Source organism: Squalius cephalus, assembly GCF_949319135.1.
Source record: "Squalius cephalus genome assembly, chromosome: 4".
Taxonomy (NCBI): Eukaryota; Metazoa; Chordata; class Actinopteri; order Cypriniformes; family Leuciscidae; genus Squalius; species Squalius cephalus.
Genome location: NC_137125.1, coordinates 25,580,772 through 25,593,444, shown reverse-complemented (window position 1 = coordinate 25,593,444; position 12,673 = coordinate 25,580,772).

The window sequence follows — 12,673 nt, the reverse complement described above, 5'->3', positions numbered from 1 at the left end:
TTTAGTCTTTTTCACTTTGTTAAGTATTTTCATGCTTATGCTGAGACGCTAATAAATACATTATGATTTCAGAAAAGCATCATGAAGAAAACAGTGTTTTTTCCCGGGAAAGTCAAAGTGTCTTTCAGGAAAGGAACATCAGGCCATTTACGCCGGGACCCATCAGAAGAGGCAAGAAGAATTAAAGACAACCCTTCACTGCAGGACAAGTCAACACCTCAAAGAGAAGTTGAATGCCCGTTCTGTTGTGAAGTACTTTATAATTCTCGCTCGCATATTACACTCATTTTGCTCAATTTCAGAAATGCTTAGAGGACTCCTCTTCTGCTGAGACCCTTCTTGCTGCTGATCCAGACTGTGATTTTTCACAGTTTTTCTACCCCGAGTGCTGCGACAGTGAAGGAACACACATCTGAGGAGTTTTCTTTTAGATGCAGGTAATGTATTATTCATACATCATCAATGTGTGTAATCTGTCTGTCTAATCTATGCACACAAAACAGAAATACTTCATTTAATAATTTTGTGAATCTCTTTTAGAACTGCCAAGCGCACCACCACTGCCCATAGCAGCTTCTCCCTGTGCCGCTCGGACTGGACCCAGGGGGTCGAGTCTTTGTGTTGGACCATAACAGATGGACAGATCCAATGAGAAATGTCATTGATGGTTTGCTGGCCAAGCACCACGGGAGCAAGGACCTTCTTACAAAGGTGGATGCTGAATATGGTGCAGAGTGCCTGCACTGACCCCAACAGCCTTCTGCACTCAACCACAAAGCAGCACATAAGCAGGTACATAAAACACCTTGCTAAAAACAAGAACACTAATGCTTCACTTAACACCAGCCCAGAAAAGCTCCTGGAGACAGTGACAGTACTGCCACCTGCCCCAGTCAATCCACCCGCAAAGAGTGTTCCTGAGGCTGTCTCTCTGGACCAGGCAGCGCTTGAGAAGATGGTGAAGGACATCATAGAGAAGCAGCAGGCAGTTCAGCAGCAGCAACAACAGCATATGCTGCAAAAAAAGCACACTAGATCCTGTTTAGCCTGTGGTCAGCCTAAGTCTCGATACATGGGTGATGGCACCTCAATACACTTCTTTTATCAAGGTGGTGATGTTAAATACTTCTACTGCTACTACCAAGAAAGTATTTGACACATATTCAGCAGAGGGCCTGACCAACCCCAGAAGACTTTGCAGAGACTCCTTTTTGTCAGCGGGAACTGGAGGCCTCTAGGCAGAGAGGGGCAGAAACTAAGAGGGTGATTGAGGAGAGAAGCAAGAGGAAGTCAGTGGTGGAGCATCCTACTGGTCGTCTGTGCAGATTCTGCCACCTGCCACTGAAACAAGCACCCAACAGTCCTCATATTCACACTGGTTTCCCTGGAGTGGCAGGCAAATACATTTACTGTCCTGCTAAAGTGTTTTCCCCTTATCAGGCTCAAGGAATGAGTGCAGAAATGTCATGGAGTGACTTTCAGCAGTCTCCATTCTATGAGGCTGAGAAGCAGAGGTGGATTGGGGAAAAGAAAAAATGACTTCACTAGCAAATGACATGCCCAGACCTCAAATACTGTTTTTTAACACAAAGACATTCCTTGCACAGTGTTATGCATATATGTCTAAACATATTACTGCACTTTTAATATATATATTTTAAATATTTCATTTATTTCCATTTGTTCATTAATATACCAAAAGTTTTGTATTTTATTGTATAGCATTGTATTTTAGTGTTTTTTTAAGTTAATTTATTGACTTCCATTGTTATTTTATCTTGTTAATGTTAATTACTGTTACTGTTAAACTCTGTACATAATTATTTAATTTAAAATATTTTTTCTTGTTTTTTCCTGTTCTCACCAACTTTAGATTTTATTATTATTGTTGTTGTTTAATCTATCATTTTAAATTGTTCAATTTATTTCCATTTGTTCACTAAAATACCAAAAGTTTTGTCCTTGTTTGCATTGTATTTTAGTGTGTTTTTAAAGTTAATTTTATTGACTTGCATTATTTTATCTTGCTCAGATGTGAACACTAAATAATAATAACTGTTAATATTGAACTCTGTACATAATTATTTAATTTAAAATATTTATTGTTTTTTCCTGTGTTCTCCACAATTTTAGGTTTTATTATTATTATCAATGTTGTTGTTGTTTAATCTATAAGTATTTAATACATTACCTTTTTCAGTTTTATATAATAATATGTATATATCTGTACTATAAATAAAATGAAACTCTCTATTTGGTGTTTATTGGTTATATTTCATATATATTGGATTTCTGTACATAGTTATATAAATATAATGTGAATATCTCAAATAAAGGTCTAAAACATTATCAAAATGTTCTTTTCAATTATTCAAATTCAAATGTTTTCTATATTAAAGATAACTATACCTTATTATAATGTAAAGGTTTATTAAGTTAATTGCACATCTTTTACATCCTACACAAGAACAAATATTACAAGTTTTATTTTATTTTTGTGCACAAAGTTCTTTTATTATATGTTAATCGTACCTAAAGTGTATCTAGATTTAAAAATTATTACCAATTCATTTTATGGTATTTGTGGCCGAGACGGGAATCGAACCTCTAATTTGGTGTTTTATTTCTGGCCCGCCTCCCTGGAATTTCCTCCGTTCCTATTGGCTAGCAGCGCTCTACACCTACTTACGGCTGGCCCCCGCGTGTTAGGCGAACGTGATGACCACTACACTACAGAAACTTTGTGCTTCTTTGCATTTAAAAAAAAAAAATACAAAAAATAAAAAGAGCTGGGTGGGAGGAGCCTGCACAAGACATTACCCTTGCTGAGCATGGTGGCATGTGCGTGGGAGCACATTGTCCCAACGTCTCATAGGTACAGCTCGAGTTTCTCTTCATTCACGCATAAATCTTTCGCCTTTTACTAAAGATTTCCGTGGAGGGGAACATTTGCGAGTTTCTGGTATTTTTGGATGCCCTGCTCACAGCAGAGCTACATGCGTTTGTTAAAAAACAGAGGACTTTTTGCGGCTTGCTCCGAAGAACCGCAGCAGGTTGGGCCAGCAGGTAAGGACTTTGTACACTTGTACACTTGTTCAAAAGCAACTGAAACGGTAGACTGCCCAGTGTTCTTAAAATGGCAAAAAGCTGCTCTTTTTGGTGGCAGACCAAACATTTTTTTTTACTCTACAGGAAACCTCAATGGTCATTTGTTTTATTTTTGTCCTTTTCTAAAGATTTTACACCGCAAATCGCCCTGCAAGTGTACTGACCTGCTCAACAGAAAACCACATAAGATATTTTTGCAAACACCACCCACAGTTTCCGCCCAGTTTCGAACTGGGGACCTTTCGCGTGTGAGGCGAACGTGATAACCACTACACTACGGAAACCTGTCTCCAGGATGCAGACAGCAATCTTCTGGTGCACGCTTGTTAAAAAGCGCATAAAGGAAAAGAGAGCTGAACCCTCCTAGCATGGCCAAAAGTTTAAAGTTTCTGTCAAAAGGCGGCCGCTGTTTCTGCTCGGTTTCGAACCGAGGACCTTTCGCGTGTTAGGCGAACGTGATGACCGCTACACTACAGAAACCTAATGGTCCATTGCGTGTGCTTTTTCGAAGATGGCTCCGTCCCATAGCCTGCCCTGCAAGCAGTGTGACAGTCTGTACATTCCACAAACAACAGAACAAACCTCATTCGGCATGGCAGTCTGCCTACAGCTCCTTGGTACGATGGCCTTCACCGGTCTCAAAATTAAGGACTTTGTAGCGAATTTCAGCATGCATATTAAAAACACCTCCGCTTGTTTCCGCCCAGTTTTGAACTGGGGACCTTTCGCGTGTAAAGCGAACGTGATAACCACTACACTACGGAAACCTGTCTACAGGGTGCAGACATAAATCTTCTGGTGCACTCTTGTTAAAAAGTGTATAAAGGTAAAGAGAGCTAAGCCCTCCTGGCGTTGCAAACAGTTTAAAGTTTCTAACACAATCCGACCGCTGTTTCTGCTCGGTTTCGAACCGAGGACCTTTCGCGTGTTAGGCGAACGTGATGACCACTACACTACAGAAACTTTGTGCTTCTTTGCATTTAAAAAAAAAAAAATACAAAAAATAAAAAGAGCTGGGTGGGAGGAGCCTGCACAAGACATTACCCTAGCTGAGCATGGTGGCATGTGCGTGGGAGCACATTGTCCCAACGTCTCATAGGTACAGCTCGAGTTTCTCTTCATTCACGCATAAATCTTTCGCCTTTTACTAAAGATTTCCGTGGAGGGGAACATTTGCGAGTTTCTGGTATTTTTGGATGCCCTGCTCACAGCAGAGCTACATGCGTTTGTTAAAAAACAGAGGACTTTTTGCGGCTTGCTCCGAAGAACCGCAGCAGGTTGGGCCAGCAGGTAAGGACTTTGTACACTTGTACACTTGTTCAAAAGCAACTGAAACGGTAGACTGCCCAGTGTTCTTAAAATGGCAAAAAGCTGCTCTTTTTGGTGGCAGACCAAACATTTTTTTTTACTCTACAGGAAACCTCAATGGTCATTTGTTTTATTTTTGTCCTTTTCTAAAGATTTTACACCGCAAATCGCCCTGCAAGTGTACTGACCTGCTCAACAGAAAACCACATAAGATATTTTTGCAAACACCACCCACAGTTTCCGCCCAGTTTCGAACTGGGGACCTTTCGCGTGTGAGGCGAACGTGATAACCACTACACTACGGAAACCTGTCTCCAGGATGCAGACAGCAATCTTCTGGTGCACGCTTGTTAAAAAGCGCATAAAGGAAAAGAGAGCTGAACCCTCCTAGCATGGCCAAAAGTTTAAAGTTTCTGTCAAAAGGCTGCCGCTGTTTCTGCTCGGTTTCGAACCGAGGACCTTTCGCGTGTTAGGCGAACGTGATGACCGCTACACTACAGAAACCTAATGGTCCATTGCGTGTGCTTTTTCGAAGATGGCTCCGTCCCATAGCCTGCCCTGCAAGCAGTGTGACAGTCTGTACATTCCACAAACAACAGAACAAACCTCATTCGGCATGGCAGTCTGCCTACAGCTCCTTGGTACGATGGCCTTCACCGGTCTCAAAATTAAGGACTTTGTAGCGAATTTCAGCATGCATATTAAAAACACCTCCGCTTGTTTCCGCCCAGTTTTGAACTGGGGACCTTTCGCGTGTAAAGCGAACGTGATAACCACTACACTACGGAAACCTGTCTACAGGGTGCAGACATAAATCTTCTGGTGCACTCTTGTTAAAAAGTGTATAAAGGTAAAGAGAGCTAAGCCCTCCTGGCGTTGCAAACAGTTTAAAGTTTCTAACACAATCCGACCGCTGTTTCTGCTCAGTTTCGAACCGAGGACCTTTCGCGTGTTAGGCGAACGTGATGACCACTACACTACAGAAACTTTGTGCTTCTTTGCATTTAAAAAAAAAAAATACAAAAAATAAAAAGAGCTGGGTGGGAGGAGCCTGCACAAGACATTACCCTTGCTGAGCATGGTGGCATGTGCGTGGGAGCACATTGTCCCAACGTCTCATAGGTACAGCTCGAGTTTCTCTTCATTCACGCATAAATCTTTCGCCTTTTACTAAAGATTTCCGTGGAGGGGAACATTTGCGAGTTTCTGGTATTTTTGGATGCCCTGCTCACAGCAGAGCTACATGCGTTTGTTAAAAAACAGAGGACTTTTTGCGGCTTGCTCCGAAGAACCGCAGCAGGTTGGGCCAGCAGGTAAGGACTTTGTACACTTGTACACTTGTTCAAAAGCAACTGAAACGGTAGACTGCCCAGTGTTCTTAAAATGGCAAAAAGCTGCTCTTTTTGGTGGCAGACCAAACATTTTTTTTTACTCTACAGGAAACCTCAATGGTCATTTGTTTTATTTTTGTCCTTTTCTAAAGATTTTACACCGCAAATCGCCCTGCAAGTGTACTGACCTGCTCAACAGAAAACCACATAAGATATTTTTGCAAACACCACCCACAGTTTCCGCCCAGTTTCGAACTGGGGACCTTTCGCGTGTGAGGCGAACGTGATAACCACTACACTACGGAAACCTGTCTCCAGGATGCAGACAGCAATCTTCTGGTGCACGCTTGTTAAAAAGCGCATAAAGGAAAAGAGAGCTGAACCCTCCTAGCATGGCCAAAAGTTTAAAGTTTCTGTCAAAAGGCTGCCGCTGTTTCTGCTCGGTTTCGAACCGAGGACCTTTCGCGTGTTAGGCGAACGTGATGACCGCTACACTACAGAAACCTAATGGTCCATTGCGTGTGCTTTTTCGAAGATGGCTCCGTCCCATAGCCTGCCCTGCAAGCAGTGTGACAGTCTGTACATTCCACAAACAACAGAACAAACCTCATTCGGCATGGCAGTCTGCCTACAGCTCCTTGGTACGATGGCCTTCACCGGTCTCAAAATTAAGGACTTTGTAGCGAATTTCAGCATGCATATTAAAAACACCTCCGCTTGTTTCCGCCCAGTTTTGAACTGGGGACCTTTCGCGTGTAAAGCGAACGTGATAACCACTACACTACGGAAACCTGTCTACAGGGTGCAGACATAAATCTTCTGGTGCACTCTTGTTAAAAAGTGTATAAAGGTAAAGAGAGCTAAGCCCTCCTGGCGTTGCAAACAGTTTAAAGTTTCTAACACAATCCGACCGCTGTTTCTGCTCGGTTTCCAACCGAGGACCTTTCGCGTGTTAGGCGAACGTGATGACCACTACACTACAGAAACTTTGTGCTTCTTTGCATTTAAAAAAAAAAAATACAAAAAATAAAAAGAGCTGGGTGGGAGGAGCCTGCACAAGACATTACCCTTGCTGAGCATGGTGGCATGTGCGTGGGAGCACATTGTCCCAACGTCTCATAGGTACAGCTCGAGTTTCTCTTCATTCACGCATAAATCTTTCGCCTTTTACTAAAGATTTCCGTGGAGGGGAACATTTGCGAGTTTCTGGTATTTTTGGATGCCCTGCTCACAGCAGAGCTACATGCGTTTGTTAAAAAACAGAGGACTTTTTGCGGCTTGCTCCGAAGAACCGCAGCAGGTTGGGCCAGCAGGTAAGGACTTTGTACACTTGTACACTTGTTCAAAAGCAACTGAAACGGTAGACTGCCCAGTGTTCTTAAAATGGCAAAAAGCTGCTCTTTTTGGTGGCAGACCAAACATTTTTTTTTACTCTACAGGAAACCTCAATGGTCATTTGTTTTATTTTTGTCCTTTTACACCGCACCGCAAATCGCCCTGCAAGTGTACTGACCTGCTCAACAGAAAACCACATAAGATATTTTTGCAAACACCACCCACAGTTTCCGCCCAGTTTCGAACTGGGGACCTTTCGCGTGTGAGGCGAACGTGATAACCACTACACTACGGAAACCTGTCTCCAGGATGCAGACAGCAATCTTCTGGTGCACGCTTGTTAAAAAGCGCATAAAGGAAAAGAGAGCTGAACCCTCCTAGCATGGCCAAAAGTTTAAAGTTTCTGTCAAAAGGCTGCCGCTGTTTCTGCTCGGTTTCGAACCGAGGACCTTTCGCGTGTTAGGCGAACGTGATGACCGCTACACTACAGAAACCTAATGGTCCATTGCGTGTGCTTTTTCGAAGATGGCTCCGTCCCATAGCCTGCCCTGCAAGCAGTGTGACAGTCTGTACATTCCACAAACAACAGAACAAACCTCATTCGGCATGGCAGTCTGCCTACAGCTCCTTGGTACGATGGCCTTCACCGGTCTCAAAATTAAGGACTTTGTAGCGAATTTCAGCATGCATATTAAAAACACCTCCGCTTGTTTCCGCCCAGTTTTGAACTGGGGACCTTTCGCGTGTAAAGCGAACGTGATAACCACTACACTACGGAAACCTGTCTACAGGGTGCAGACATAAATCTTCTGGTGCACTCTTGTTAAAAAGTGTATAAAGGTAAAGAGAGCTAAGCCCTCCTGGCGTTGCAAACAGTTTAAAGTTTCTAACACAATCCGACCGCTGTTTCTGCTCGGTTTCCAACCGAGGACCTTTCGCGTGTTAGGCGAACGTGATGACCACTACACTACAGAAACTTTGTGCTTCTTTGCATTTAAAAAAAAAAAATACAAAAAATAAAAAGAGCTGGGTGGGAGGAGCCTGCACAAGACATTACTCTTGCTGAGCATGGTGGCATGTGCGTGGGAGCACATTGTCCCAACGTCTCATAGGTACAGCTCGAGTTTCTCTTCATTCACGCATAAATCTTTCGCCTTTTACTAAAGATTTCCGTGGAGGGGAACATTTGCGAGTTTCTGGTATTTTTGGATGCCCTGCTCACAGCAGAGCTACATGCGTTTGTTAAAAAACAGAGGACTTTTTGCGGCTTGCTCCGAAGAACCGCAGCAGGTTGGGCCAGCAGGTAAGGACTTTGTACACTTGTACACTTGTTCAAAAGCAACTGAAACGGTAGACTGCCCAGTGTTCTTAAAATGGCAAAAAGCTGCTCTTTTTGGTGGCAGACCAAACATTTTTTTTTACTCTACAGGAAACCTCAATGGTCATTTGTTTTATTTTTGTCCTTTTCTAAAGATTTTACACCGCAAATCGCCCTGCAAGTGTACTGACCTGCTCAACAGAAAACCACATAAGATATTTTTGCAAACACCACCCACAGTTTCCGCCCAGTTTCGAACTGGGGACCTTTCGCGTGTGAGGCGAACGTGATAACCACTACACTACGGAAACCTGTCTCCAGGATGCAGACAGCAATCTTCTGGTGCACGCTTGTTAAAAAGCGCATAAAGGAAAAGAGAGCTGAACCCTCCTAGCATGGCCAAAAGTTTAAAGTTTCTGTCAAAAGGCGGCCGCTGTTTCTGCTCGGTTTCGAACCGAGGACCTTTCGCGTGTTAGGCGAACGTGATGACCGCTACACTACAGAAACCTAATGGTCCATTGCGTGTGCTTTTTCGAAGATGGCTCCGTCCCATAGCCTGCCCTGCAAGCAGTGTGACAGTCTGTACATTCCACAAACAACAGAACAAACCTCATTCGGCATGGCAGTCTGCCTACAGCTCCTTGGTACGATGGCCTTCACCGGTCTCAAAATTAAGGACTTTGTAGCGAATTTCAGCATGCATATTAAAAACACCTCCGCTTGTTTCCGCCCAGTTTTGAACTGGGGACCTTTCGCGTGTAAAGCGAACGTGATAACCACTACACTACGGAAACCTGTCTACAGGGTGCAGACATAAATCTTCTGGTGCACTCTTGTTAAAAAGTGTATAAAGGTAAAGAGAGCTAAGCCCTCCTGGCGTTGCAAACAGTTTAAAGTTTCTAACACAATCCGACCGCTGTTTCTGCTCGGTTTCGAACCGAGGACCTTTCGCGTGTTAGGCGAACGTGATGACCACTACACTACAGAAACTTTGTGCTTCTTTGCATTTAAAAAAAAAAAAATACAAAAAATAAAAAGAGCTGGGTGGGAGGAGCCTGCACAAGACATTACCCTAGCTGAGCATGGTGGCATGTGCGTGGGAGCACATTGTCCCAACGTCTCATAGGTACAGCTCGAGTTTCTCTTCATTCACGCATAAATCTTTCGCCTTTTACTAAAGATTTCCGTGGAGGGGAACATTTGCGAGTTTCTGGTATTTTTGGATGCCCTGCTCACAGCAGAGCTACATGCGTTTGTTAAAAAACAGAGGACTTTTTGCGGCTTGCTCCGAAGAACCGCAGCAGGTTGGGCCAGCAGGTAAGGACTTTGTACACTTGTACACTTGTTCAAAAGCAACTGAAACGGTAGACTGCCCAGTGTTCTTAAAATGGCAAAAAGCTGCTCTTTTTGGTGGCAGACCAAACATTTTTTTTTACTCTACAGGAAACCTCAATGGTCATTTGTTTTATTTTTGTCCTTTTCTAAAGATTTTACACCGCAAATCGCCCTGCAAGTGTACTGACCTGCTCAACAGAAAACCACATAAGATATTTTTGCAAACACCACCCACAGTTTCCGCCCAGTTTCGAACTGGGGACCTTTCGCGTGTGAGGCGAACGTGATAACCACTACACTACGGAAACCTGTCTCCAGGATGCAGACAGCAATCTTCTGGTGCACGCTTGTTAAAAAGCGCATAAAGGAAAAGAGAGCTGAACCCTCCTAGCATGGCCAAAAGTTTAAAGTTTCTGTCAAAAGGCGGCCGCTGTTTCTGCTCGGTTTCGAACCGAGGACCTTTCGCGTGTTAGGCGAACGTGATGACCGCTACACTACAGAAACCTAATGGTCCATTGCGTGTGCTTTTTCGAAGATGGCTCCGTCCCATAGCCTGCCCTGCAAGCAGTGTGACAGTCTGTACATTCCACAAACAACAGAACAAACCTCATTCGGCATGGCAGTCTGCCTACAGCTCCTTGGTACGATGGCCTTCACCGGTCTCAAAATTAAGGACTTTGTAGCGAATTTCAGCATGCATATTAAAAACACCTCCGCTTGTTTCCGCCCAGTTTTGAACTGGGGACCTTTCGCGTGTAAAGCGAACGTGATAACCACTACACTACGGAAACCTGTCTACAGGGTGCAGACATAAATCTTCTGGTGCACTCTTGTTAAAAAGTGTATAAAGGTAAAGAGAGCTAAGCCCTCCTGGCGTTGCAAACAGTTTAAAGTTTCTAACACAATCCGACCGCTGTTTCTGCTCGGTTTCGAACCGAGGACCTTTCGCGTGTTAGGCGAACGTGATGACCACTACACTACAGAAACTTTGTGCTTCTTTGCATTTAAAAAAAAAAAAATACAAAAAATAAAAAGAGCTGGGTGGGAGGAGCCTGCACAAGACATTACCCTAGCTGAGCATGGTGGCATGTGCGTGGGAGCACATTGTCCCAACGTCTCATAGGTACAGCTCGAGTTTCTCTTCATTCACGCATAAATCTTTCGCCTTTTACTAAAGATTTCCGTGGAGGGGAACATTTGCGAGTTTCTGGTATTTTTGGATGCCCTGCTCACAGCAGAGCTACATGCGTTTGTTAAAAAACAGAGGACTTTTTGCGGCTTGCTCCGAAGAACCGCAGCAGGTTGGGCCAGCAGGTAAGGACTTTGTACACTTGTACACTTGTTCAAAAGCAACTGAAACGGTAGACTGCCCAGTGTTCTTAAAATGGCAAAAAGCTGCTCTTTTTGGTGGCAGACCAAACATTTTTTTTTACTCTACAGGAAACCTCAATGGTCATTTGTTTTATTTTTGTCCTTTTCTAAAGATTTTACACCGCAAATCGCCCTGCAAGTGTACTGACCTGCTCAACAGAAAACCACATAAGATATTTTTGCAAACACCACCCACAGTTTCCGCCCAGTTTCGAACTGGGGACCTTTCGCGTGTGAGGCGAACGTGATAACCACTACACTACGGAAACCTGTCTCCAGGATGCAGACAGCAATCTTCTGGTGCACGCTTGTTAAAAAGCGCATAAAGGAAAAGAGAGCTGAACCCTCCTAGCATGGCCAAAAGTTTAAAGTTTCTGTCAAAAGGCTGCCGCTGTTTCTGCTCGGTTTCGAACCGAGGACCTTTCGCGTGTTAGGCGAACGTGATGACCGCTACACTACAGAAACCTAATGGTCCATTGCGTGTGCTTTTTCGAAGATGGCTCCGTCCCATAGCCTGCCCTGCAAGCAGTGTGACAGTCTGTACATTCCACAAACAACAGAACAAACCTCATTCGGCATGGCAGTCTGCCTACAGCTCCTTGGTACGATGGCCTTCACCGGTCTCAAAATTAAGGACTTTGTAGCGAATTTCAGCATGCATATTAAAAACACCTCCGCTTGTTTCCGCCCAGTTTTGAACTGGGGACCTTTCGCGTGTAAAGCGAACGTGATAACCACTACACTACGGAAACCTGTCTACAGGGTGCAGACATAAATCTTCTGGTGCACTCTTGTTAAAAAGTGTATAAAGGTAAAGAGAGCTAAGCCCTCCTGGCGTTGCAAACAGTTTAAAGTTTCTAACACAATCCGACCGCTGTTTCTGCTCGGTTTCGAACCGAGGACCTTTCGCGTGTTAGGCGAACGTGATGACCACTACACTACAGAAACTTTGTGCTTCTTTGCATTTAAAAAAAAAAAATACAAAAAATAAAAAGAGCTGGGTGGGAGGAGCCTGCACAAGACATTACCCTTGCTGAGCATGGTGGCATGTGCGTGGGAGCACATTGTCCCAACGTCTCATAGGTACAGCTCGAGTTTCTCTTCATTCACGCATAAATCTTTCGCCTTTTACTAAAGATTTCCGTGGAGGGGAACATTTGCGAGTTTCTGGTATTTTTGGATGCCCTGCTCACAGCAGAGCTACATGCGTTTGTTAAAAAACAGAGGACTTTTTGCGGCTTGCTCCGAAGAACCGCAGCAGGTTGGGCCAGCAGGTAAGGACTTTGTACACTTGTACACTTGTTCAAAAGCAACTGAAACGGTAGACTGCCCAGTGTTCTTAAAATGGCAAAAAGCTGCTCTTTTTGGTGGCAGACCAAACATTTTTTTTTACTCTACAGGAAACCTCAATGGTCATTTGTTTTATTTTTGTCCTTTTACACCGCACCGCAAATCGCCCTGCAAGTGTACTGACCTGCTCAACAGAAAACCACATAAGATATTTTTGCAAACACCACCCACAGTTTCCGCCCAGTTTCGAACTGGGGACCTTTCGCGTGTGAGGCGA